Genomic DNA, 5,842 nt, shown 5'->3' with positions numbered 1-5,842 from the left:
GAACTGATGGAGGGAGGTGGGCAATATATTTCTTTTGGTTCGGATACCATATTGAATTCATGCTCCAGCCAATTGCTCCAAAAATCCGAACTGATGGAGAGAGGCGGGCAATATACTTCAACACCCCCCTCACGTCTAGACTTATTTAGCTCTTAGACGTGGGATTTATGTAGACTGGGGGCGCGGCACCCGATCCGATCAAAGATTAGATTGGTTCTTTAGATTAGTTTAGAATCAATTCTTCAAATTTCGAATTTTTGGTAGACCAAATTATATTAGGTTGATTTCTTTCCATTAGCCAAATAAATTCTTATTAGATTGATCCCATCTGGTGAAGAAAATCCAGCAGATCGGTGCGGTGGCTGCACCGCCAACCTACCTCCACTTGGACGATGCATCGCCAAACTGTACAAGCAGCCACGAGCCGTTCGACCGCCCGAGTCTTCCTCGATCCGATCCTGCGAGGTGCGAGCGTCGTCGAGCAGGCCAGAATCACGGAGCTTCTTGACGGCTCAATGTGGGTACGACGGTGTGTTTCCAGAGCAGCCACGCGCCGAGACCAGGCGCTGGAGCAGCCGGTTTCAATGAGGCGACGCCGCGCGCGGCACAGGGCTCCTTCCAGCCCAGCCGCACGTCGACTTCGACCGGGGCAGGCTGTGCGATGCGGAAACGTCTTACCCTTCGAGGGGACGTGGTACGTGTTATACAGGGGATTGCGAGTCCCTGATATGCGTACAAATCTGTTGGAGATACATGACTTGAGGGAGAAGAAGTATAGGAGATAAGAAGTATAGTTACAACCAAATACAGAATTTAAACTACCCATGAGGTTGTCTATCTTATCTATCTCCTCATACATATCTCGTTTTACACCCTCCCTTAATCACAACTTCATCAAGTTGAGATTATGCTTGAAATCTTCAAAACTCCTTGTAGGCAAAGCTTTTGTAAACCTATCTGCCACTTGATCCCATGAATGAATGAAACGAATGTCCAAGAGTTTATTGGCAACTCTTTCTCTGACAAAATGGAAATATATTTCAATGTGCTTTGTTCTAGCATGAAATACTGGGTTTGCAGACAGATAGGTGGCACCAAGATTATCACACCATAAACATGGAGCTTGAGAGCTTTTCACACCTAACTCCTTCAAGATTGACTGTACCCAGATAATTTCTGTTGTTGCATTGGCCAAGGCTTTGTATTCTGCTTCAGTGCTCGACCTGGACACTGTGGCTTGTTTTTTTGGCACACCATGATATAAGGTTGGGTCCAAAAAATACTGCAAAGCCACCAGTGGAGCGTCTGTCATCCAAACATCCTGCCCAATCTGAATCAGAAAAGGCACTGACAAGAGTAGAGGGTGACTTGCTGAAGTTTAGACCAACATTCAAAGTATACTTGACATATCTGACAATGCGCTTAGCTGCAGTCAAGTGAACTGTGGTGGGTGCATGTAGGAACTGACATACTTTGTTGACAGCAAAGGAAATGTCTGGCCTGGTCAATGTTAAGTACTGAAGTGCACCTACAAGACTTCTGTATTTTGTACTATCCTCTGGACCCAAAAGTGTTCCCTCTGTAAGAGATAATTTTTCTGTACTAGAGAGAGGAGTGGGTGTGGGTTTACAACCTTGCAAACCTGCCTTCCTTACCAAATCTGTGGCATATTTTTCTTGAGAAAGATGTAGCACATCCTTGTGCTGTTTCACCTCAATTCCTAGGAAGTAATGCAATTCTCCTAGATCCTTGAGAGAAAATTCAGCACCTAAATCCTTCAAGAGTCCTGATATTGCCTCATTAGATGAGCTCGTGACAATAATATCATCAACATATATGAGAACAAACATGAAGGTGTTGAACTTGTTATAAATGAACAAGGAGGTGTCAGATTCGGAAGGAACAAAGCCAAGTGTCTGCATCTTTTTACTGAGACGGGAATACCATGCCCTTGGAGCTTGTTTCAGTCCATATAATGCTTTATCTAGCTTGCACACATAGGGAGGTGTATGTTTGCTTTCAAACCCAGGAGGTTGTCTCACGTACAGTACCTCTTCCAGAACACCGTGAAGAAACGCGTTCTGTACATCTAATTGTCGAAGGCTCCATCCCCTGGAAACAGCAATAGACAGTACGGGACGAATGGTAGCGGCTTTCACAACTGGACTAAAAGTATCCTCGTAGTCTATGCCATACCGTTGCTTGAAGCCTTTGGCAACTAGTCTAGCCTTATAGCGATCAATGGTTCCATCAGACTTTCTCTTAATTCTGAATACCCACTTGCAGTCAATGAGGTTTTTACCTTGCTTGGGGGGAACCAAGTGCCACGTTTTATTTCTTTCAAGTGCCTTATATTCTTCTACCATTGCCTTTTTCCACTTGTCATCACTGAGAGCCTCTTCAATTGTGTTGGGCTCACCTGGTTCACCTGTGGAACAAACTAGACCATATTTGATTATGTCTTTGTAATTTTTCGGTTGAATCAAACCTTGTTGTAGTCTTGTGCGGCGTTTTGGTGAACCAGCAGGATCTGCAGCCACAGAGGATCCCATAGGAGCCAGATCAGCAGCAGAACTCAAGGAAGATTCGCCCGCCACTGTCGATTCTGGATGCACGGGATTTTCTGTGGCTGTGGCCCGAGGCGGTGGTGAGGAAGACGCCGCAGGGGCCACAGACGATCCAGGGGCGCCGACCGGCTCATCATGAGCACGTGATTGCGTGGGGCCGCCTGAATCAGGAGCCGACCCCGCATCCGCCTGGCGCGTGAGGCCATGCCGCTTGTAGCAAACCGGCTGGTCTGCGAAGCGCGTGCGGTCCAGGCCACTGTCGCGCTGCCGCGTGGCAGCGGGAGACCGGTGCGGGCTGGAGGGCGCGTCTCGCCCTGTCGGAGGGGGCCGCGCGTCATGCAGTGGGCTACTGGAGCCCACGCGACCGACCGCGCCTGGCGCGTCTGACGCGGGCGTGCGGCTGGTCGTTGGCACGGATCCCAGAGGCGATTGCCTGGGCATCTGCAGCTCCGATCCCGAGGGGGATTTGCTCCCCTCGCCACGACACATGTGATGAAGGGCATCTGAATGGATTTCTTCACCGTTTGGGTTGATTTCTTCGCCATTTTCTTCTCTGTTTCCATAGTGTGGTGCTCCTGTAACATCATCAGGTGTCTCATGCGCAAGAGGGTTAGGGTTAGCCAACATATGATCACAACAATTATCAACACCCCCTTGATCATAACCAGAGAGACTTGGAGGAAGCAAGAGAATTTCTTGTTGAAGTAGAGCACTAGCGTTTGGATGAAGACCAGAAAAAGGGAATTTGGTCTCATCAAAAACCACATCGCGTGATATATAGACTCGACCAGTGGAGATGTCAAGACACTTTACGCCTTTGTGTTGGGCGCTGTATCCAAGGAAAGCACACTGGATTAATCAAAACATGAGCTTGCGTTTGTTGTATGGGCGTAGGTTAGGCCATCACGCACACCCAAACACACGAAGAGTGGAATAGTCAGGTTTGACATGAAGAAGGCGTTCTACTAGAGTTTCATTATTTATGACACGACTAGGGAGCATGTTGATAATGTGAACAACAGTAAGAAACGCTTCGTCCCAAAACTTTAATGGCATGGACGCATGAGCTAAAAGAGCAAGACGAACTTCAACAATGTGACGGTGTTTGCGCTCAGCTGAGCCGTTTTGTTGGTGAGCGTGGGGGCATGACACATGGTGTGAGATGCCAAGGGTTTGGAAGAAGGAGTTCAACTTCTCGTATTCCCCTTCCCAATCGGATTGGACAACAATGATTTTGGAATCAAATTTACGCTCAACAAGTGCTTGAAAGTTTTTAAACACTTGGAAAACGTCGGATCTTTTCTTAAGGAGATAGATCCATGAAAACTTGCTATAGTCATCAATAAAGCTTACGTAGTAAGTGTGCCGTCAAGGCATGCTCCGGCTGAAGTAGCTCGGTGGAAGCCACGCTGCTTCTCCGCTGAGATGGCGGGGTAGCTTAGGGGGAAGCTTCGGTAGTACGTTTGCTGCGATTTGCTTCTCGTTCCTCTATCGCTTGTACCCTTGCTTGCAGCGCCTGCATTTGGGTCTGCTGCACTTTTTTCCTCCTCTCATGGGATTTGTAACCGCCTGCGTCCGGAAACCCAACCTTCCACGGAATGGAGCCTGGCGTGCCTCGTGTCCGTCCAGGGTGCTCAGGATTCCCGAGGGCCATTGTGAGCTCGTCGTTCTCTCTATCTGGAAAGAACGTCCCTTGCTGCGCTGCTTCGATATACTGGTGAAGCTTCCTGACTGGTATGTCCATTTGATCGTTCGTCCAAATGCACTTCCCTGTTACAGGGTCCAAGGTTCCGCCAACCCCGAAGAACCAAGTCCGGCAACGGTCTGGCCAGTTAATTGTCTCTGGTTCCATCCCTTTATCAACCAGATCATTCTCAGTCTTGGCCCACTTAGGCCGGGCTACGAGGTACCCACCTGACCCCGTGCGATGGTGATGCTTCTTCTTCGCAGCATTTTGCTTGTTTGTCGCCGACATCTTCTTACTCTTTTCCGATGTCTTGTGAGCCACAAATGCGGGCCAGTGATCTCTGATCTTCTCATATCTTCCCGTGAATTCTGGTGTCTCATTATTTTCGACAAACTTATTCAGCTCTTTCTTCCACCTCCTGAATAGTTCTGCCATCCTCTTAAGAGCAAAAGACTTGATTAATTGCTCTTTAACTGGCTTCTCTGAATTATCCTCTGGCGGTAGGGTGAAATTTGACTTCAGCTTAGTCCAAAGATCATTTTTCTGCATATCATTGACATAAGACACCTCAGGGTCTTCTGTAGCCGGCTTAAACCATTGCTGGATGCTGATCGGGATCTTGTCCCTAACCAAAACCCCGCACTGAGCAACAAATGCGCTCTTTGTCCGGAGGGGTTCAATCGGTTGGCCGTCGGGCGCGATTCCTATGATCTCAAAATTTTCATCCGAGCTCAACTTTTTCTTCGGGCCTCGTCTCTTTGCCGAAGTTGTGCTCGATCCGAAGGGCTAGAAAAAAGAACAAAGACTTAATTAATATGTGTACATACCAAAACAATGAATGCATCAATTAGCTAGTCAGCAGAAGCTTAACTAATATATATACCTGGCCGGACTCGGTTCGGTCACCGGAGACGTCATCACGGTCTCCTTCTTGCACTGGCATTGGGTCACCGGAGCCGTCCTCACGGTCTCCTTCTTGCACCGGCATTAGGTCACCGGAGCCATCATAATCATAGCCAGCTGCTTCCAGACCATCGGTGTCGTTGAGAAACAATGAATAGACGGCATCACTTCCTCGTGCGATTATGTCCCCCAACAACTCTTCTTGTACTTCTTCTCGGGCGGTGTCCACAGTTTCTACAAATATTGACAACATGGCAATTATTATTCAAACATGACAGATGGATATATTAGTGGCAAACGTAGAACTAATATTAATTTGTGGCCTCGATGCTGCTTCTCTAGGGTTTGGGGTGGCCTCGATGCTGCTTATCTAGGGTTTGGGGTGGCCTCGACAATGCTTCAAGGATAAAAAAAGAAGAGGAAGAAGAAAAAAAAGAGGAGAAGAAAGAATAGAGGAGTAAGAACTCCTCTATTCTTTCTTCTCCTCTTTTTTTCTTCTTCTTCCTCTTTTTTTTATCGAGAACGAGGGTCGTCGAGGGTCACCGAGCGGTAGAGGAAACCCTAAATAGCAAGTATCGTGGGTGTGAGATACATGTGGCCGTCAGTGTCGGACACTACATCCACGTCCCACAAGTGACGTGGGCGTCGAAGCCCGCGCCACTTGTGGGACGTGGATGTAGTGTCC

This window comes from Triticum aestivum, chromosome 3A (genome assembly GCF_018294505.1).
Source record: "Triticum aestivum cultivar Chinese Spring chromosome 3A, IWGSC CS RefSeq v2.1, whole genome shotgun sequence".
NCBI classification, from domain to species: Eukaryota; Viridiplantae; Streptophyta; class Magnoliopsida; order Poales; family Poaceae; genus Triticum; species Triticum aestivum.
This window is presented reverse-complemented; position numbering follows the sequence as displayed.